Genomic DNA, 23,661 nt, shown 5'->3' on the forward strand with positions numbered 1-23,661 from the left:
TATATATTTCAAATATATATATTATTTCAGAGTAGAAGGGAGAGGGAAAAATAGAAACATCAGTGATGAGAGAGAATCATTGATCAGCTGCCTCCTGCATGCCCCCTACTGGGAATTGAGCTGCATGTGCCCTGACTGGAATCAAGCTGTGACTTCCTGGTTTGAAGGTCAATGCCCAAGCACTGAGCCACACTGACTGGGCTAAGGTAAACTGCTTTTAAAGTCAACTGACAAGAGATGTGAATCCCATTTTTAAAATACCTTCCTACCTACATTTAGCTGGTGTTTCACCAAACGGCTGGTCTCCGTGGCCTGGCTAAGTTCACACAGGACATGAACCACCCTCATGTAAAGGACCTTTACTGGTGGCCCCATCACAGTCAGGCCTGCTCACGTTGCCCTGTTCTCCTTTCCTCGCCATCTGAAATCAACTCTCTGCTGTCTTCAGAATGTCCACAGCCTAGAACCATAGGTGCTCAAGCGACACTCAACCCCAGGTGTTAAAGAAATGAGGACAACGGACCCAGGGCAGGAGAAAGGGGAAACAGGCAAGAAAAGAAATGAGAAGGCGGACATCGGGGGAGGGAGCAGCGGCCAGATGTCAGCTGGGACACCTAGTGAGTGATGAGGGTCCTTGAGTCTCCTCTCCATGGAAGTATCTGGCAAGTGGGGGCTGGAGGAAGCTAGGCTGAGCTGTGAATGTGTTCCCCCACCATCCTGGAAGTGGGAGGTGGGGGTTTCTAGGACCAGGGGCTCTAGGGCCAAGTGGCTGTGCTGGGGTGACTTCCAGGCTGTAGGGGTTTTTCCATGACGACCGGATCCAGAACCCTGTGCTTGGGTCCCACTCTCAACTGTCTTCGAAGATCTAGAGACTAGATGAGGCCTTTGGAGTCCCAGTTTCACTTTGTAACCAGTAGTTCCACTCAACCCGGTGGCTGTCATTCCACCCACCCCCCACCCCCGCCCCCTCAGTTCTGGTGATGCTGTGACTGCAACAGCCAGGCACTCTCTCCTCAACCGCTGACTCATGCCTTCCCCTCACTCAGTCAGGCTCCCCCACAGGAAATATCACCCTGCCTGCTCCTTAGGGCCCCCTCCTGGGCACAGCCTCCCCACTGGCTCCTTCAGAAGCATGGAGGAGCCTGCTCAGGCCCATCTAGAAAGTGCTGACTGGGAAGTGAGCCTAGAGGACAAAAGGGAATGCAGGTGAGAATGCCATTGGAGATAGTGAGCTGTGAATGAGGAGTATGAGAACAGGTGCAGATGCAGGTGAAAATATAAGTAAAGATACGGGTAAGTTTACGGACAGACATGTAGGTGGGGGGGCCAGGTGAGGATGCAAAAAAATGCAGGTGGATGTAGTTGAGGATGCAGGTAAGAGAGGAGGTAAAGATTCACATGAGAATGTGGGAAAAATTCATGTGAGGATGCAGTAAGAAGGCCAGAAAGCAAGTAGATGAGAACTCAGGTGAGGGGGCAGTGAGCTGCAGGTGAGGATGGTGAGGGCATAAGTGCACAGGAGAGAATGCAAATGAGATTCTTGGGGATTTCAAGTAAGAACTGAGCTGAGATGCAGGTGAGGCAGCTACTGAACAGAGCTGTTGCTTTCCATCTCACAAAGACATCCAGACTTTGGGAGATCACATGGAATACAACAGAAGCTTTATTGGGGGGGTTCTTGAGGGGGGCTCAGTTGGGACAACCAAACACGATCATATTCTCTCTGAAGCTGGCCAGGTCCCTGCACAGCTTCTTGTTCTCATCGTCTTGGCATTCGTCTGCTTCAGGCCACAGCTCTACCCAGGTGTCCTTCCCGATGATGTACTTGATGCTGGGGAGGAGGGACACACGGCAGGTCAGGAGGGGTCCTGGAATGGTGGGTGGGGCGAGCACACACATGTGCAGGGTGGGCACTCACTTGGATTTCTCTCCCCACAGGTCTGAGGAGGGGCCCCATATGAGGTAGTGTTTCCCCTCCTGCAACTTCAGGGCTGCTCTGCACTTGACGGGGCTGATGAACCTGCGCTCCTGTTCAGGCTGCACCTCGTCTGTGCCTGGAGGGGAGAGAACGACGCTGAGCTGGGGTGGAGGAGGCAGGAGAAGGGAGGGGAAGGCGGAAAGACAGAAGGCAGCCCAGGGCTGACCTGATTTGATGATCTGCTTGAGGACCATTATGTACTCGTCATAATCATCGGACAGCTCCCTCCTGAGCAGGCTGGTCTTGTACACTGCAGGGTGGGATGGTGTGGGTGGGGGGGGAAGGACCAGCATGGGTCATGGGCAGGCTTCATGGCAGGGCAGCCTACCTGTAAGGGCACCTCGGCACATGGCTTCCCAAGCAGCCACATGCAGCCACACAGGGTCACACGACCACCATCTCACATAGTCACCCACAGCCATGTGCACAGTTACAGCCGCCCACAACTCATCCCATACACAAGGACAGTTACTCCTGTCCACTGTCACCTGCAACCACCATCTCTTACACACAGCCTCATATGGTCACAGTCACTCACAACACCATCTCACACATAGTCACCTACAGCCATGCACACAATTATAGCCACTCACAACTCATGGTATATACAGGGACAGCTATGCCTATCCACTGTCACCATCTCACACAATCATGGCTGTTTACAACCACACTCTCACAGACACACACAACCACATCTACTCACAAACACCTTTGTTCACACTCTTGCACATACCCAGCCCAGTCATAACCATGGTTCCCCATCAAGCATGGCCTCTAATAACACACACACTAGTCACCCACAACCATAGCCTGAAACACATGGACCTGTGGCCAGTCACACACACAACCATGACCACACCTGCCATCACATAGTCTCACCCACACAGCCACACATGCCATCACTCACACACAATCACACATGCACGTGTGTCTCCCCACCCTTCCTTACCATAGTCCACTCCCGGCTCACAGGCCTTGTCCAGCCGGTCATCTGGGGTGACCTGGTCATCTGATTGGTGCATGAAGCAGCTCTCTGCGGGGTGGGTGGGCAGGGGACATGATCTAAGCTCCACTTCTCACCCAGGGCCCGCCACCTATGGGTGTGGTCATCCCTAGGCCCATCCCTCTTGGTGTCCCTTGGGTGTGGGCTTTGGGGGCCCCTGGCATCACTGCCATGGAAGGTGTGTGTGTGTGAGGGGGGTGGGGTATTAAGTGGGCGTGGCCTGCCACTTCCTCGCTTCTGTGCACCCACCCTCAGCACAGCGGCATATTTCATTGTGGCAGATTTTGCTCAGCATTCCATCTTCCTTCTCCGGGTGGTAGAATTGGGTACAAGTCTCATCTGTGGGCAGAGGGAGTGGGAGGCATCAGAGAGCTAAGGCCTCCACCCAAGACCATGCCTGTGGGCTCAGTTCCCAACTCCAGTCCCTCAAACCTGGAGATGCTAGGTCCTGAACCCTGGGACTCCCAGGTCCCCAATCACCAAGCCCTGGGACCCCCATCTTATAGAACTTTGGGACCCTCAGACCCAGCCCGAGGTTGACTGCTTACCCGGGTTGTAATAGGAGTACACCTTGACTGCCCCCGGCTGGGTGAGCCCCACATTAAAGAACTGGTGAACTTTGAAGGATACACAGTCCTCTTGACCGTGTGAAATCTGGGAAAAGAAGGAGGTGAGTCAGTGTGGGGGAGTCCAGCATAAGGAGAAACAGGGGACCAAGAGGGATCTGCGTGGAGAGGATGGGTGGGTGAGAAGTGACAAAGATTAATGAGCAGGTCAACAAATCTATTTTCTTTTTCTCCAAGGCTCATGGCCAGATTACACTTCTCAGCCTCCCTTTCCATTTGGTGTGACCATGAAATTGAATTTTAGCCAACGGATTGCTATCTGTGCCCCTAAAAACATCCCATGGTTATCAATACTGCACTGCATATTTGAAAGCTGCTAATATAGTAAATCTTAAAAGTTATCACCACACACACACGTTAAAACTATGAGGTTGTACATGTGCTAACTAACCTTACTGTGGTCATCATTTTCCAATATACATATATCCAATCATTGCATTGTATACCTTAAACTTACCCAATGTTATATGCCAATTATATCTCAATAAATCTGGGAAAATAAATGAGAAAGAAAAAAAGGAAGGAAGGAAGGAAGTCAGACGTGTATGTATATGTGATAGACATGTATACTTGGAGGAAATTGCTAACAATTAATGAATCTGGCTAAAGGGTATATGAAACTTTTTATACTTCTCTAATAATATCTCTGTAGGGTTGGGATTCCTTAAAAAATTAAAAGTACAAAAATGAAAATAAAAAAAATTTAAAACCCATCTCATGCACTATCAATCCTCTTTTTTTCTAGAAGGAATGGATCAAGCAGAGGACTCTAAGACAAACACCAACAGAGAAGGAAAAGGCCAGCCACATATGGGTCAAGGTCCCAATGGAAGCCTCACCTTGTCCAGGTAGATGATGAGGGTGTTCTTGTTGGAGAAGGTCTTGTTGTCCAACTCGAACTTTGAGATGTAACTGTCAGTGCCACTGGCCAGCTGGAGAAGGGAAGAGCTTGTGAAAATCCCTTCCTTCCCTCAGCCTCTGCCAGGCCCCAGGCTCCTTACCACTAATCCTAGTCCCTGAGCCCAGGATTTTCACACCTTCTTGAGTTCATCAATGTCGGGTGCAAAGCCAGTCATCATGGATATATCCAGGATGGACATAGTGGCATCCTGGTCTCCCAGGTACCTGGATGGGGCAGGGAGAGAGGGTTAGCCCTAGGGGTCAGTGCCTGGACAAGGGGGTCTGATCAGTGAGTGAGTCTTCTGGTTCCCACACAGCAGCACAGAGGATGTCAGATCTTAGGAAACACTCCCCAAGGGGAATAAAGGAAAGGTGTAATGGTTAAGGCGACTAACTGCTCAGCCTCTGAAGCCCAACTACATGGGTTCACATCCCAGCTCTATGTGACATTGGATGTGTCACTTCACCTCTTCGAACCTCAGTTCTTCTAGAAAATGAAGACAAGAGTACAGGCAGGTCTCATTTTGCATGATTCCATTATCACGGTCTAGTTCAATAACACCAGTCCCTCAGCAACATGGTCTAATTCCAGTACCACAATATATTATTGAGCAAACGTCTTAAGGACAAATTGTTGCGAGCTCTTCAGTCCACCAATCACTATGTAAACAAGTGAGCATTACAATCAATGACCAATCACGTCATTTATTTCAAAGTCTGTCACTGATGGGTCACGGAGCACCCGTCATTCAAACCATGTGTGTGGTTGTGTTACTTCCTTCTCTCTCAGTAAAAAAACAAAACATGTGAGATTTTACCAAAATGGATCATTGAAAGGGAATCGCCAGTAAAGATGAAAGCACAGCACAGAAATGAGAGTGGTAACACTGGGAGTGAAATTTCAGCAGCACCTAAATGGAGCCAGAGAAGAAACAGCAGATGGCGGAATGTGGACCTGCTGCCCTTGGAGAGACCATCATGGGGGCAGAGGCACTTGGTGAAGGCAAGGCCATCAACATAAATGAAGAAAGTTGTTGTGGCCAAAAATGATGTCCCTGAGGAGGTGACACTGGCAGAACACTTCCCGGTGAAGGAACTCTTAAATACCTCGTGACATCGAAAGCTCAGAGGATTACATGTGGGAAGTTGACCTAAACTTAGAAGGAACATGACACTTCACAGTGTCATAGAACAGATGCTTGCTCCATATCATAAGTGCTACAGCAGCGGTTCTCAACCTGTAGGTCGAGATCCCTTTGGGGGTCAAACGACCCTTTCACAGGGGTCACCTAAGACCATCGGAAAACACATTTATAATTACATATTTTTTTGTGATTAATCACTATGCTTCAATTATATTCAATTTGTAACAATGAAAATACATTCTGCATATCAAGTATTTACAGTACAATTAACAGTAGCAAAATTACAGTTATGAAGTAGCAACAAAAATAATTTTATGTTTGGGGGTCACCTGAACATTAGGAACTGTACTAAAGGGTTGTGTCATCAGGAAGTTTGAGAACCACTGTGCTACAGAGAAGATTAGAGCCACTATTCAAACCACAGGGCTTTGGGCTGAGTGCTTCACAAAAAAAATCAAAACCAACTTCAATCTCAATGTTATGACATGTTACTTTTTAACTGATTTCAGAATGAAAGTGAGAGATATAGAATGATAGAAACATCAATGATGAGAGTGAATAATTGATTGGTTGCCTCCTGCACCCCCCTCTACTGGGGGGATTGAGCCTGCAACCAAGGCATGTGCCCTTGGTCTGAATTGAAGCCGGGACCCTTTAGTCAGCAGGCCAAAGGTCTATCCACTGTGCCAAACCAGCTAGGGCACAATGTTCTGACGTTTTAAATTACAGTGCACTAAAAAAAAAAAAAAATACTCGTCTTAACTATACTTTTCATTACTCTATACTTTTATAACTGGAAATATGAGAGTTTTCAATGTTGTGATAAAAAAAATAATATTGTAAGCCCGGCCAGTGTGGCTCAACCAGGAGGTTACGGTTCAATTCCTGGTCAGGGCACACGCCCTGGTTGAGGGCTCTATCCCCAGTAGGGGGAGTACAGGAGGCAGCCAATCAATGATTCTCATCATTGATGTTTCTATCTGTCTCCCCCTCTCCTTTCCTCTCTGAAAGAAATAAAAATTTAAAAATAAGAATAATGGAAAATTCCTGTAACAGTTGTAATCCTCCTTGTTGATTATCAACATCACTTTTCACAGTCTCAGCTTATGTGGTCACGGGTAGTCTCACACCACCATGCTGTGCTGTCTACCTTCTGGAGGGTGCTCAGCACAGTACTAAGCACGCAGCACATTCCCAGAGGCTAGTAGGTACCTCGGATATTATTTACAGGAAGTCTTGCTAGAGACAGAGGGATGAGTGAGATGAACCCCAGTGACCCATCTCTTACCTGGTACAGATGTTGAGTAACATGGTGCTCTTGGCGTCCTGAGGCTTCTTCACTAGAAACATAGAAGACAGAAGGATGGAGGGCTGGGTCCTGATTCAGGAGCAGGGCAGACACTAGAATGGCAGTGGGGGAAGAGTGACAGATAGGGTCTTTATTTCTTCTACCTTCAGGGGCTGGTCGCAGGTTAACCTTGAGACTGAACTTATTGCAAGAGGTTCCACCTTTGATCTTGGCCTGGTACATTGTCACCACCTAGGGAGATGGGAGGGGAGATGAGGTGTCAGCAAACTTGACTTTGGAAGGAGATGGTCCCTCTGGGCCAGAGGGGCTGAGAGAAGTGATGAGCAAAGCAGGTGTGGGCTCCGGTCCTTACCCACAAGGTGCCTTGTCCTTTCCCTTTAGCTGTTACTGTGAAATTCTCATTTTCCTTGGTCTGCAGGGAGTGGGGAGAGAAGAGAAGGTGTTGGGAGCCAAGCCTTCCCCTGGCTGCAATGGTCACCTGCCCTCCCTCCTGCCTCCTGCAGACTCTGACTGGTTGGAGGATGAGAGCGAGGAGGGTTTGGCCAAGCAGCTGTACCGTTTCTGATCGCAGGAGGCTAGCGGATTCCCAGAGGATGTGGTGCATGACCGCAGAGCTGAGGCTGGGCAGGTCAATGGACACATCCAGATTCAGATCCTCATGGTCAGGGACATCCCTCTGGTATTGGGCCAAGGCTTGGAACACCATGAAAGTGGCCTAGAACCCATGAGAGAAGAAGAGGGTGATGTGAGAGACTGAGAAAGCAGTCAGAACCTGCTGGGGGATGAAAAGTTTCAGCTTAGAGCTGGGCTACTGAGACTGTGGCCTAAAATGCACCAGAGGGGGTGAGAATAAGAATGGGGGGTGTTATGTACTGAGGACATGTTCTAGAACTCTCTCAGTGAGAGAGGCTCAGTCTAGTGCTTGGTGACACTAAGACTGTGACCTAGAAGGGACCAGAGGGCACAAGGGTAAGATGGGGAGTCATTAAACACTGAGGACATCTCCTAGAATTCTCCAAGGGACCGAGGCTTACACCAGAGTGTGGAGACACTGAGCATGTCTAGATACATGAGAAAGAGCTGGCATAAGACTGAAGGTCTAATATGCCTAGCCCATGGACACTTGGAATAAGGTAGTGAAGACTTGGGGGTGGGTGGGTAGGGGCTGGGAGGAGAAGGGAAACGGGGGGGGCAGATATGTGTAATACTATCAACAATAAAAATATTTTTTAAAGTAAATACAATAAAAACATGGCAACAGCTGCTACAAACAACAACAAAACCAAAATGACTGAAGGTCTAGCAACACCGAGAATGTGGTCTAGACCCATCCAGAGAAGAGAGACTAACACAGGGTTCACAGACACCGAGAATGTATCTAGAGCCCATTTGTGAATAAATAATAAAATTGGAACCTGGGGACAACTAAGCATATAATGTAGAATCCAAAAATCACACTGAGCCCTGGCCCGGTGGCTCAGTTAGTTGGATCATTGGCTCATGCATCAAAAGGTTGCAGATTCCATCCCCGGTCAAGACACATATGGGAAGTAATCCATTGATGTTTCTCACATCAATGTGTGTGTTTTTTTTCTCTCTCTCCCTTCCTCTCTCTCTCAAATCAATAAACATATTCTTGGATGAAGATTTATTAAATATCTGAGAATGCCACCAGAGAGAAAGGGGATCAAACTGAAGCCTGAGCTTTTTAGACTTGAGGCTGCTGCAACCATGGTCTAAAACCCAGCTGGAAGAGAGCAGGCTTTGATAAGACTCTAGAAAACTGAGACCATGATCTAGAATCCACAGTAAGACAAGGTAACACTGGGAGCCTCGTGGAACTGAGTGCATGGTCTAGAACCCTCCAGAGGGAGAGATGGACTTGATGATTCCCTATAATAATTGAGAATTGGCCTAGAACCCAACAGTGAAACAAAGTAAGATGGGACGCCTCTTGGAACTAGAAACATGGTCTAGAACCCATCAGAGAGAGGTTCACCCCTGAACCTGGGCCTTGAGAACATGATCTGGACACCAGGAGGGAAAGGGAGTCTCAAAATGCAGCTTGAGGCATCCAGAATTTAGTGTAGAATCCATAGACAGATTTGCAACAAAAACCAAAACCTGATATTTCAACTTCATTCCAATCAACTGCCTCTCTTGGTCTCAGCATCTTATTTGGGAGGCAGCCAGGCTGGAGGAGGTAAGGATGCATTTGCCTGGGGGATGTGGGACCACTTGCCTGGGTGGAGCCATAGCCATCTCCATAGAATCTCTGCTCCTTGAGCCAGCGCACAACAGGAGGTACAGAGTCAAAGTCTTTGAGCAGCAGCAGAGCCAACAGGGCATAGGATGTGGCCTCTATAGTGTGGAGCCTTTGCTCAGGCTCCTTCCAGTGGTTCTTATCTACAAGAGAGAACACCAGCCCCCATGCTCACTGCTCTGTCCAGGCTGGAGGTGGTTCAGAGAAAGCTCAGAAACAGACTTGTACTAGACCTAGGTGTTCAGGTGTCCTGGCCCACATTTGTGGCTTTCAGTCTGCTGGTTCCTGCCTTACTCTCTTCCCTCATCAACCTTTACTCTTCCGTTTAAATTCTGAACCGCAGCCCCTTTGATCTATGGGAGCAGATTCCCTAAGTTTGCCATGCTCATTCTCACCTCTGAGCCTTTGCTTGTTCTGTTGTCCCTTCTTGGAGCACTTTTTCTCCACGTACCCCAGGATAATTCTTAACCATTCGGCACAATTTGGCTTCAATGGCACCCAAGACAGAGTGAAACCCTTTCTTTCTGTCTCTTAAAGCATCCTGTGCTTCTCTTGTCCCAGCACAATGATGCTCTACAGGAATCTATTAACTCATTTCTTTCCTCAACTGGATCGTGAGGCCATGATGGCAGGGGCTGTGCCATATTCATTGTGATGTCCCAAGTGCCTAAGAAAGTACTCATGACAGAGACTGTCACCAAGAACCATTCCCTCCTCTTCCTGCTCACAGAGTGGGACTACATTTCCCAGAGGCCTTTGCAGGTGGGTATGGCCACATAACTGAGCTCTGTCTAATGGAAAGTGCAAAACAATTGACGGAGCCCCTTCCATGGCTGGTCTACCTCCCTTGCACACTCTTCCTGACTGTTTCCCCTTCTGATTTAATAGAAGGGATTCTGAGGCCCCGAGGTGGCAGAACCATGAGAAGATAGAGCCTGGATCCCTGCATCACTGTATAGAGGAGAGCTGTCCACCAACTTCGGACACCCACCCTGTGCTGTTACACAGCAAGAAACCAACTTCCCTGTGTTAAACTACTTCAGTATACATTCGGATATGTTACAGAGGTGAGTATAAACCTGATAAGGTGTCATCACTTGAACCAGTGATTAAGTGCTCCCGATGTGCTACTTATTGTGCTAAAATTCCTATGTCATTCTCTTATCTAATCCTAATAACCCTTGAAATAATGGTAATGTTATTAATAATACTAAAGGCAATGACATCAGTAATAGATCTCTTACTATGTGCTAGACCTTCTCCTACACTCATCACTCATTTAATCTTCACACTAATCTTGTGATATCGGTATCATTTTATACACAATGTCCATAGAGGTTAAGTGGATTGTACAAGATCACACTGTGAGAATGTGGCAGAGGGTGATATGATTTTGAACTTGAATCTGTCTGATGTCAGAGCCCATGTCCTTGCTCCTGTGTCATAGCAAGTACTCAACAAATACTTGTTGAACCATGCAATGGACCTTTTGTGTCATGCTTACAATGAGGACTTTTCACACCCAGACCCACTCTTCCCAGCTCAGCTTGGAGCCATGCAGCCCGGCTTAAGATGGCCACCCTCACCCCCTAGCCATGTATGTCTCCTTACCCCGCCAGGCTGCCTCTCACCTGTGGCTGCCTTCAGAAATGTGTCGAGGAGAGGGCCCTCCAGCTTGCCCAACTGGGCCAGGGCATAGCCAGCAATAGCCACAGCATATGGTCTCTTCAAGTTCTTATAGTGTGCTTGAAGGAAGTCTCCAGACTTATTGATGCTGCCCCCAAAGTTCTATGAGAAAAAGATTGGGTACTCTGGTCAGGTGGGCACTGCTGCCCCAGAGAGCTGACAAGGATCATATAGTCACCACTTCCTAATCATAAGGTTTCTGGCCTTGGTACATCTTTTTCTTGGATCTGTCTATTTTTAAGGGTTCCCCAGACAGTTTAGCCACTGTGCACTGCTCTGTTACTGAGTACCTATCGTGCTCCTGCTGCAGTTTGTATACCAATGGTGTGCTAGTAAATACTTAATAACCAGTTGTCTAGTCAGTGCAGGAGGTGGGGGTTAGGGTAGCTCGTTTATTGTTTGGCAATGACTGTGGTGTAAATACTCCCACCATTCCAATTTCAAGCTACCAGTGTGACATACATTAACACAGCGTGGGAAAGAGATGCCCCAAATAGGCACCCAGGGTTAACACACCACTGAGTCTACCTATTATCGAATCATCATCATCATTGTAGCTAACACTTCCTATGTGCTAGTCACATATCCACTCATTTGATCTCAAAATCCTATGAGGTAGGTTTTATTTTCATTATCATCCCTACTGCACAGAGGAGAACACTGAGACCCATGAGATGAGGTGCAGAGGCAGATATGCTTTGTAGTGATTTTTATAGTGTAAATACAACCATGGCTGATTTCAACCTACCAGCATGGAGTCACTGACTGTAGAATTGGGAAGAGATTATAAAGTATTTCCACCGTACAGGTATGACAGACTTAAATAACCTCAAGATCATGGATAATGATAAAAGGTAGTGAAATAATTAAGAAGTGATGAGTTTTGAGGGTTTACTACCTTTGTTGTTGTTTTTCTTAATTGATTTTTAGGGAGAGAGAGGGGCCGGGAGAGAAAGAGGGATCAGTTTATTGTTCCACCTATCTATACATTCATTGGCTGTTTCTGGTATGTGCCCCAACTGGAGATCGAACTGCATCTTGGCATAACGGGATGATGCTCCAACTAACTGAGCTACCTGGCCAGGGCTACTACCTTTGTTTTTATGTGTGTTGTTTAGTCTAATTTATTTAAAGGTAAGTTTATATACTTTAATATTTAATAATAATTGCGTTCAACAATCAACTTGCAATATTCCTGGAATACTAACCATTGATTTTATGAAGGTAATTCCATCAAGCTCTTTATTTGAACCCCAGCAGTCTAGTTCCACAGCCTATGCCATACTCCGTTATAAGGGTGCTGTGTTGTAGTAGAAAATGTCACTACGTTGTAGTAGAAACTAATCCTTTTGCCTGCCCTCTGTCTCTCCTATATCCACCCTTGACTTTTGTAGGACCTTCTCCTTCCTGTCATTTACATGGCCACAGTGGAACAGTCATATTTGCCCAGGAAGACCTACTTCCTGGTCTCAGCTCATTGATCCAGAAGTGATCACCTAACCCAGGTTGAGCCAATCAGAATCCTTTCCTAAGAATTTGGAAGATCTAGCCTTGGGCTAGGAACTTCCCCAAGGAAGGCAATTCTGTTCTGCCAGGTAGGCTGGGTGGCAGGAAAACTGAATTATTGGGCAAAAAGGGCATGAAGGACACAGGAAAGAGGAACAAAGCATCCTGGTTGAGCCCCTAAGGTTCCTTTCATCCTTGCACTTGATAAATCCTTATATTCTTAAAATAATTCCCCCATCTACAGGGTGGGGCAAAAGTATGTTTATATTTGTTTGTACATAATACAATAATTAATAAATAATAAGACAACAATAAACTCTGTGTTACCCATACTCAACTGTAAACCTACTTTTGCCCCACCCTGTGTTTTTGCATAATGTAGCTCACACGTGTGTTACATCTAGAACAACTTAGAGAGACCTAAAAAATACAAAAATTATTATACTTATTTTACAGATGAAAACACTGCAGCCCAGGAAGGGCAAGTGCCTGTGAGTTATGATCTAAATTTAGATCTGTCTGACCCCACAGCCCTAGAGCCATCTCTTTTCTAACCATAATTTCTTTCAAATCTGCAAGTTTGAACCAGAAGGGCCTGGGTTCTCCTTGACCTTAAAGATAACAGCCTTCCTCTCCTTCCTCTCTTTTCTGGGGTCCTGAGGAGGGAGATCAGCTGGTGAAGTTGGGATCCTGGAGTTCCCCACTTGGAAAACTAAAGGTCAAACAACCCACTCTCAAAACCGCAGGACAAAGCAGATGCCGCAATTACAGAACATCCACAATGGCTGTGCCTGCGTGGGGCAGAGTGAGGGGGAGAATGGGGGGGCTCAAAGGAGGTCAGGGCACACTTACGTTGACCTGTCCCTCGCAAGTATCTTTAGCCTCCTGCAGCACGATGGCTGTGCCTGGGTGTGTGTGGGGGGCAGTGGGGGAGGGTGCGGAGGAGGGCAGGGCAGGGCACACTTACATTGACCTGTCCCTCGCAAATATCTTTAGCCTCCTGCAGCGCGATGAGAACGAAGGCTGTGAGGGACACATCTTTCTCCTCAGCATCATTCAAGCCACCCTAGGGTGTGGAGGAGGGAGTAAGGATGGGGTCACCCATGTGCCCCTCATGCCAACCACCCCCCTGTAGGATCAGCAGGGCAGGGCAGGAGTGGGTCTCTCCCTAGTGTCTCACAGGAGGGCCATACTCTAGTATCCATTCATTCACTCACTCATTCTGTAAATGTTGCTGGTGTTGTGGGTAGGATGGCTCCAGCCTTCATGGAGCTCCCTATATCATAGGGGAGACAGGCATGAGCCAATATGCTCATCACAGATCTATCGTTACAAACTGATGAGAGCTGCGCAGAAGTGGATGTGGCGGTGAGAATGGATAGCGGGGGTGTGTCTTGGTCAGAGCAGTTGGAAAGGCGTCCCCAAGGGATGACAGATGGAGCCACAATCTGAACAGTGGGTAGGACTCAACTGTCAAAGAGGGCAGTGGTAACGTGCCAGGCAGTGGGAACATCATGTGCAAAGGCCCTGTTCCCGGGAGCAAGGCTCCAGGCGGTACAGATGGAGTGTGGAGAGGGAAGGCTGTGAGGCTGGAAGCCCGAAAGCACAGGCTGAAGCCGTGGTTTGCTCACTTGAGCACACGTCAGCATTACCTGGAGTCGGGGGCTTATTAAAACCCTGATTCCTAGGCCCCACCCCCAAAGTTTCTGATTAGAGCATGTGGATCCAGCCCAAGAAGGTCCATTTCTAACAAACTTGCAGCTGATGCTGGCGCTTTTGGCCTGGAGACCAGAGTTTGAGAACCACAAATTCTAAGGATTCTCAGATTTAATGAAAGCAATGGGGGGCTAGGGAAGTTTCATTTTGCACTGGACCCTGAGGTCTCTGGTTTTTGCAAAGGAGAAGTGACCATCGTGGCTCCTTTATTTCTCTGTCCATCCCACACTGGGAATTGGGCAAATGGCAGACGGAGCCTGTCTCCTGTCCATGCGGGGGCACTCAGGCACTCCTCTCTCCCAGGCTGCCCTGAATGCGGCCTCTTACAATCATTTCTTGGTGTCCCACAGGCCCATCCTCCTGGAAGACTCCATCAGGCCTCTGCTTCTCCAGGATCAGCCACTTGACAGCCCCACAGATGACTTCGGAGTCGATTGCGATGAGGTTGGCGGCCAGAAAGAAGACCTTGACCACGTAGGCTGTCAGCCTGGGGGTGGGCACAGAGCATGAGCCAATTGGCTCTGGGATCCAGAGACTGCCATCCCAGCCAAGCAAGGAGCAGAGAGGGGCAGGGCCTGCTCAGGTGAGCCCAGTTTTCCAGGCCAGGTCTCAGGACCCAATGTTGCTTGTAGACAGTGCTTAGTGACGGTAGGTCACTCAGCTAGTGGGCACCTTGACTCTGAAGGTGGAGGGCCCCAGAGGCACAGGGCTGTGTGGGGGAGGCCAGCCTAGAGTACCCGAGGCCGGGGCCCAGGTCCTGCTCACGGGGTGCAGGGCCAAGGATGGGCAGGCTCACCAGGTGCTGGACTTCATATGCAGGAAGGCTGCAAAGGCCTTGTTGGGTTGTCTGAAGGCGAGTTGCTGCGTGTACCCTGCAAGGAAGAGAGAAGTGTCACTGGGGGAGCGAGGGCTGAGTGGAGGCAGTGGCTGGTGTGGGTATGCCAGGAAGGAGAGAGGCTTAGAGAGAAACAAGGATTCTGTGAAGAGGGAAGGTGAGGTTCAGAGAGGAGAGAGGGGTCTCAGGACCAGGAGGCATGTCTGGAGGGGAGGGAAGCTTATAAGGTGGAGGGACTCTGAATAGGTTCAGGAAAGAGTGAGGAGGGGTAAGGGCTTCTTAGAGGAGAGGTGGTTCGGAGAGAGAAGGACTCTTAAAGGGGTTCATTGAAAGAAGGAACTCAGAGGGACTAGGGTCTCAAAGAGGGGAGAGCAGGAGGTCTCAGAGAAGGGGCGGGGCCTCAAGAGGGGGTGGGGCCTCAGAGGAGGAAAGAGCACAGAGAGGGGCCTCAGTGTGGGGGCCTCCAATAGGGGAAGGGGACATACCCTTCTTGATGAGATCCAGGGCCTCCTGCCGCTTGTCAAGGCCAAACTTGTCCCACTGCTCAGTGTGGTCCAGGTAGTGCACCGCGATGACAGTGGGCGTCATGTAGATCATGTTCTGCTCTCCACAGCCCGAAGGGGTCACAATGAGGTGTTTCAGCCGCTGCCCATCAATGGCCTCCTCTGCCATCTGGGCCACTGGGGTCCCTGCAGTCAGGAGGAAGGATGGCGTTCAAGCAGTAAAACCTACTGTGGGCTGAAGAGGGTCGGGGCTGCCCCCAGCCTTCCCAGGCTCCAACCAGCCAGGGCCAAAGAGTCAGGGAGTCAGGAACAGCTGGCGGCTGGAGGCATGTGACTGAACGGGACAAGGGGGGTCGTCCCTGGGTCCTCATGTGCCACCAGTGGTAAAATAATTCCAGGAACAATGGTCATGAATACGTCTATCATGCTTAATGCCGTTTGCCAAGCTCCCTTCTAAGAAAATACTATATAGCATCTCATTTAATTTTCCCAACAGCCCTCGAAACAGGTACCACTATTTGCCTTCATCACAGATCAGGAAACCAAGAGTCTCTGTCCCAAGCATAAGAGCTCAGAGGTTGCAAGGGGCTTTGCTAGCTCCTTCCTGTGCCTCTTCCTCCCAGTCCTCCATCCTGGGCAATTCATTCCAGAATTTCTGTTCTTAAACTCTATCACTTCTCATTGAAGCTTCTTTAGCAGCAGAAGCTAAGTACTGCCTGGAGCCTTCTGTGAGCACATCAAGGAGAGGCTGTTCTAGCACATGAGAAGGAGGGAGGCATCATGGTTCAATATTCCCGCAAGTGATGGAACTGGGTGCCCTCTTCGGGGGTCATGGCTCCCACACCTTCCTGGGCCCCATGGGGTTTGACCAAGGCCATCTCACCCTGCAGGAAGATCCTGGTTTCTGACTCTGTGTCAGGGACTTGGTCACTGAGGTCTGCAGCCTCGACCTCCACTCACTGCACACCGTCTGTCGGTTGAAATGGAGACACCCTTGGCACCAGCCTCCTTTCACCAGGCCCTGCACACCACCCAGGCCTCACCCCCACTCCTGCGCTGACTCACTCTGGCCCAGGAGTTGTGGATCCAGTGTGTGAACAGCCACAGTTTTATTCACTCTGATTCCTTCAGGCTGGACAGTATTGAGGGAAGGGGGAGTTGGGTGAATAAAAGGACAAACAGAGCCTCAGGGCACTATTCTGGGGATTACCGTAGCCTAGATGGCATCTGCCAGTCTTAGCTGTGTGACTGGGAGCCAGTTACTTAACCTCTCTCTGTCTCAGCTTCCTTCCTTATAGGGAGGAGGCAATACAAACATCTACCTCATACTATTATATGATAAAATAACATCATTATTTATTTAAGAACAATAATACAACAAAGCCTTTTGAAATCTATATGCCTAGAAGGTTTCTTTATTCAGGCTAGCTCATTTAGGGTACTGCTATTATCATTCCCATTTTCAAGATGGGGAAACGGGCCCTGGCCGGTGTGGCTCAGTTGGTTGGGCAGAAAGGTTGCTGGTTTGATTCCAGGTCAGGGCACATGCCCAGGTTCCAGGCTTGATCCCAGGTAGAGGGCATGCAGGAAGCATCCGATGTGTATATCACTCTCACATTGATGTTTCTCCCTCTCCTCCTCTCCTTTGCTCTCTCTCAAAGTCAATAAAAAAGTCTTAAAACAAAACAAAACACAAACTTATAAAGATGGGGAAACTGAAGAACAGAGAGCTGAAGTAACTTGCTCAGAGTCACACAGCTTGTAGAACAGAACTGGAGTATGAGCCTCATAACTGTTATCAAAGTATTTTATTTTAAAATTATATAAATAAATAAATAAAATATTAGTGATCTGCTTATGAACTTGTTTTACTCTAAAATATTTAAAAAATGACAAAAAGAGATTCCTCAAAAAATTAAAAATGGAACTCACATTAAACCCAGTAATCCCACTTCTGGGAATATATGCCAAGAGAAACACCAATCAGAAAGGACATATGCAACCCTATGTGCATAGCAGCACAAGTTAGAATAGCTAAGATTTGGAAACAGCCCAAGTGCCCATCAGCAGATGAGTGGATTAAAAAAAGGTGGTACATCTACATGTGCATATTAGCATAACCAATGGACATGGACACTGGGGCGGTGGGGGCTTGTCCTGGGGGGCGGGTGTGGTGGTTCTGGTGGTGGTGGGTGAATTGGGGAAAAGGAACCATATGTAATACTTTAAACAATAAAAACATAGTGATAAAAATATTCACAAGAAAAAAAAATGACAAAAGCCTTTTACTGATGATTCTATCTCTTACTATATTTGAAACTGTTCCAAACTGTGGGAAAAAGTAATAATGTAACTGTTAATGTATATTTTAAGGCCAAAAATCACAGGTAATGGAACATTTGAGATCTTGTTTCCCAACACATGTTAGTCAGTTTGGCTCAATAAACTCATAGAATTTTAAAAAATTTGAATTCACTGGTAAAAACAGAACTTTGCTGCCTGGTCGGTGTGACTCAGTGTTTCAGTGCTGACACATGAAGCAGGAGGTCAGCGTTCCATTCCAGGTTAGGAAGCATGGCTGTGTTGCAGGCTGGATCCCCAGTAGGGGGCATGCAGGAAGCAGCCAATCAATGATCTCATCATTGATGTTTCTCTCTTTCTCCCTCTCCCTTCCTCTCTCTGAAATCAATAAAGGCCATACATTTTCAAAAGGAGAACTTTCCTATATCATATATTATTGCTTTATAAAATTTGGTCTGTGAAATATGTTTCCCCAAAATTTCTAATTCAAAACAAAACTCTTATACTGAAATGTGTTACAAAATATCATATTTATTATTGAACTATATTTTAAGGAAAACCATTTTTTATCTTTACTGCTGAGGTTTGGGCACCCCCTTAGAATTTTATGCGCAGAACAATGTCTGCCCTGCCTCACATGGCCCTGCTGTCACACTGCTGGGACTCCTGACTTTCCTAAGCTGAACACGGGCAGCACTAGTGTCTCAGAGCCTGGGGCTCCAAACTGAGTTGACAGCACAAGGAGAGCAAGAGTCCCTCCTGAAGGACAAGAGGCAGCAGGTGCCCCAAGGACTCACCACGACCTTCAGGGTCTTCCTTACACCGTCGGTGATGAAGTACCGATAGACAGTGGCCTTGACCTCTACCTCCTGCAAGCCGACCTTCAGGGGCACAATGACATAAGGCATGTCCAGCGAGGACTTGGGAGGGATGGTTACAGTCTGCAGGTGACGCTTCTTGGCAGTGGCCAAGCTGCAGAAGGCTGGATTGTAGAGCATTTCTACTCTCACCTGCCAGGGAGAGAGTATCAGGTCAGGGGCATGCGCCATGGGCCCCTCTCCAGGTCTCCCCTCGTGCCTCTCCTGCTCCAAGGACCCACCGTGAGCGTATCTTCTTCCCGGTAGTTGTAGAGGACGGCTCGGATCTCCACCTGTTCGTTACGAACCACAGAGTAAGGCAGCCGCAGGTCGATGAAGAAATCTTGCACCACCGTCACCTCATAGGGGTCAGCCACACAGATCCCTGCTCAGGGAAACAGAACATGAGTGTCAGGGGTAGGGGATGGGCAGGGTGGATAGGGTCCAAGTTCAGCTCCAAGTTCCTGCCTCTCGAGGCTTATCCCTGACACGGGAGCTGTCCTGAGCTCAGCTGGTTTTAGTAGAAGCCCATAGACTAGAGAATGTTGATGGTGATGAATTACAAATGATAGTGGTAGCTGGGAGTTGCCAGGATTTAGCAATGTCTTTTGAATTTTACTCAGACATAGAGGTGGAGGAGGAAAGTGAGTCAGCCTCACTGAAGGGTTCATCTGTGCTCCCCAAAATGGGAGCCCCAAGCCCCATGTGGTCACTGGGGACTGGAAAGGTGGCTAGCTCGAAGGGGAACTGGATTTCTACTTTTATTTCATTTTAGTTAACTCAGATTTCAACTTTCAAACTAGTGCTTGTGAATATACTGAAATCATATACTGACCCGGGGTGACTTTTATGGTATGTAAATTATATCCCGATTTTAAAAATGCCATGGGGGCAGGATGGGAGAGGACAACGGGGAAAAAGGGACAAATGTCATACTTTCAACAATAAAGAATTCTTTGAGATGCCCATGGACACAGACAATAGAGTGGTAAAGGCCTGGAAGGGGCAGGTACAGGGTGGAGGGGGTCAATGGGGCAAAGACAAACAAACAAAAGGGACATCTGTAAGACTTTCAACAATGAAGATACATTTTTGAAAAAAATGGTGGGTGGCCCTGGCCAGTGTGGCTCAGTTGGTTGGGCATCGTCCTGTGCACCAAAAGGTTGCCCGTTCAATTCTGGTCAGCACACAAGCCCATTTGTGGGCTTCCATGCCCGTGGGGGACTGCGGGAGGCTGCTAATCGATGTTTCACTCTCACATCCAGCTTCCTCTCTCTCTCTCTCTCTCTCTCTCTCTCTCTCTCTCTCTTTCTCTCTCTCTCTCCTTCGCTCCTTCCCTCCCTCCCTTCCTCCCTCCGTCTTCTTTCCTCTCTCACTAAAAATTGATTTAAAATCTTAAAAACATAACAATAAAAAATGATGATTGATTTAGTGATTGGAAAACTTTTAAAAGTATGTTTGGAACAACTTGAATATGTCAATCTGCTTTTTCAACTGCAAATTTTATGAATCCTAAAATAGAGATCAAAATGTTTCCCATGAGCCCTAGTCGATTTGGCTCAGTGGATAGAGCGTTGTCCCATGGACTGAAGTGTCCCGGGTTCGATTCCGTGGAAGGGCACATGCCCAGGTTGCCAGCTCAATCCCCAGTGTGGGGAGTGCAGGAGGCAGCCAATTGATGATTCTCATTCATGGATGTTTCTAACTCTCCCTCTCCCTTCCTCTCTCTGAAATCAATAAAAACATATTTTTTTAAAAAAAAAAATCTGCTTTACTTAAATAGTAATGAATTTATTTATTTATTTATATTTTATTGATTTTTTTTTTACAGAGAGGAAGGAAGAGGGATAGAGAGTTAGAAACATCGATGAGAGAGAAACATTGATCAGCTACCTCCTGCACACCCCCTACTGGGGATGTGCCCGCAACCAAGGTACATGCCCTTGACCAGAATCGAACCTGGGACCATTCAGTCCGCAGGCCGACACTCTATCCACTGAGCCAAACCGGTTACGGCTGAATTTATTGTTTTAACATTATTATTAGTATGATAGTGGTTTTGCAAGCTTTCATAAAATGTGGGAATGATAATATTTTGGATATATTTGGGTGAAATAAAATGTATTCCTTAAATCAGTTTCATCATACTCCTTTTTCATGGGACTACCAGAAATATAAAATAACACACCAGCCCACATTACATCTTTTCCTTCCTTCCTTCCTTCCTTCCTTCCTTCCTTCCTTCCTTCCTTCCTTCCTTCCTTCCTTTTTGTAAAGGCACTATTATAAGGGCTTTACATGTATTAACTCATAACAATCCTCCCAACAATGCTTAGAGTACATGCTATTTCTATCCTGTCCATTTTATGGAGGAGCACAGAGAGGTTGAGTAGCTTCATTAAGGCCATACAGTGGCTCCTGCTGAGTCATACTGGAGTCCCAGGCACAAGGAAACTATGTGCCCTGTGTAAATGCCCAGGTTTTGAGCTCCATCCCCAGTAGGAGGCGTGCAGGAGGTGGCCAATCCATGTTTTTCTCTCAGGGATGTCTCTCTCGCTCTCTCTCTCTCTCTCTCTCTCTCCCTCCCTCCCTCCCTCCCTCCCTCTCTCCCTCCCTCCCTCCCTCCCTCCCTCCCTCTCCCTTCCTCTCTATCTCAAATCAATAAAAAGATAGTTTTCTTTTTTTAAAAAATATATTTTATTGATTTTTTACAGAGAGAGGAAGGGAGAGAGATAGTTAGAAACATCGATCAGCTGCCTCCTGCACATCTCCTACTGGGGATGTGCCAGCAACCCAGGTACATGCCCTTGACCAGAATCAAACCCGGGACCCTTCAGTCCGCAGGCCGACGTTCTATCCACTGAGCCAAACCGGTTTCGGCAAGATATTTTTCTTAATAAGAGAAATTGGCAGAAATTTTAAATTCCTTCAATTAAAAATGGGATAAGCAAAGAAGCAGAGTTTTAAAATCTTGAAGTTAGAAAAGAAAAATGATAATAAAATTTAATTTATTATTTGTTATAACTAAACAAAGTGAGAATACAATATAATAAATTCTGGCTGTGGTATAAATAAAATATTTACATTTAATATTATGAGTTTTAATACACCTGCCTTTTAATGTTTTAATATTTTTTGAAAAATTTAACTTTTAAATTATACATAGAACCTGCCCTGGCTCTGGTCTCTGTTTAAAATTGGGATATTTTGTTCACCATAGATTATTTTGTACTCACTTTTACTTTAAAAACTACTGCAGTGGGATATTACTTTTTGGCACCCACTTACATTTTGCACTAGAAGTCGGGGCCTTCCTTCCCTCACCCCTCCCGGCCCTGCTGTAAACCATCCCCATTTCGCTAGAGCTCCTCGGGTCTCACTCCAGCTGTGGGTGACCGGGGACAGATAACCTTTTTCTCACGCTTCACAATCTGACCACCGATGTTTCAATCCCCATTTCATCCTGCTTCCTCCTCTTTCTTAATCACTTTACCCACTATCATGCCGACAGCACCTCCTTAAAAGTTTTTGTGGTTGCGAATTATTCTGTACGATACTGCAATGGTGGACTCATGTCATGGAACATTAGGCCAAACCCATAGAATGTACAACACCAAGAGTGAATTCCTACTGTCAGCTATGAACTTGGGGTCTTCACAATTAATTATAACAAATGCACCCATCTGGTGGGGGATGTTGACAGTGGGGGCCGCTGTTCATTTGGTTGGGAGTGGCAGAGGGTATATAGGAAATCTCTGTATTTTTTGCTCAAATTTTTAAAATATATTTTTTTATTGATTTCAGAGAGGAAGTGTGAGGGACAGAGAGCTAGAAGCATCAATGATGAGAGATAATCATTGATCAGCTACCTCCTGTACGCCCCCTACTGGGTATCAAGCCTGAAACCTGGGCTTGTGCCCTGGCCAGGAGTTGACCCGCCACCTTTTGGTGTGCAGGACGACGCTTCAAACAACAAGCAAAACTCTGCAGGGCCTTTCTGCTCAATTTTGCTGTGAAATTAAAACTGCTCTAAAAATAAAATCAATTTAAAAAATAAAAAGCACTGGCACCCACGATCTGGACTCTGATGCACCCGCCCCACCCAGTAACCAGGGGGTAGAGTGTCAGCCACCAAGAAGCAGAGGAGCTTTGGGACGGATGAGAAGCAGAAAATGCCCGAGGCCCTGGGGCCTGCGAAGCCACCACCTCACCTTTCCTGTCGGACAAGCTCACAGCCATGATCTCCCAGGTGGTGATGGAGTCTCTCAGAAACACCTTTATGGTCTTGGAGGAGATTCTAGGAGGAGAAATGGGGGCCTTAGGAGAAGATGTGGTGGAGGGGAGAGCAGGTAATGAGGGGCCCCAAGGGCAGGTTGGAGGTGTGGGTGTGGGCACGTGGAGGTTTTTCTAGGTTGGGTTGTGGAGTTCCACTATGATTCCAGAAAACAGAGGAGGTTGGGGTGCATGCAAATTAAATGTTCTGGTCCTGAGTGTTGTTAGGAAGTGCCTGGGGGTGGGTTGGAATGAGGGGTGCCTCAGCCTTACCCATTTTTCTCTGGATCCTTTAACTCCTCGATGTTCCACAGCCAACTCTCAGGGAACTGGCTTCTGGAAATGATGTCTTCTTCCGGAATGATCTCCTCATCCAGGTCACCTGTGCAGATGGGGGGCAATCTGGGTTTAGAGCAGACCCACTTCCCCTGCTGGCCCCGTAGATACTCATCTCTACAGCCCTGGAGGGGTTCCTGGCAGCCAAACACACCCACGGACAAATGATGACTTGTCTGTAAGTTAAAGGCCCCCTTTGAGGGCTCCTGCCTCCATAAAAATGTTAAAAGTCATATTTTATACAAGGGCATTGGTATAAAGGCAAGAAATCATTTCCCCTGATTTCCAAGAAACAAAAACATTTTCATAAGCTTCTAAACTTTGCAGCGGTTCTCAACCTGTGGGTCGCGAACAATGAAAACACATCCTGCATATCAGATATTTACATTATGATTCATAACAGTAGCAAAATTACAGTTATGAAG

General features: G+C 47.3%; 1 pseudogene; it reads right to left on the minus strand.

Annotated features, from left to right (window-relative positions):
• Window positions 1-1,689: 1,689 nt before the first annotated feature.
• Window positions 1,690-23,282, minus strand: LOC102433657 (annotated as a pseudogene).
• Between the last annotated feature and the right edge of the window lie 379 nt (window positions 23,283-23,661).

This window comes from Myotis lucifugus, unplaced genomic scaffold (genome assembly GCF_000147115.1).
Source record: "Myotis lucifugus unplaced genomic scaffold, Myoluc2.0 scaffold_1559, whole genome shotgun sequence".
NCBI classification, from domain to species: Eukaryota; Metazoa; Chordata; class Mammalia; order Chiroptera; family Vespertilionidae; genus Myotis; species Myotis lucifugus.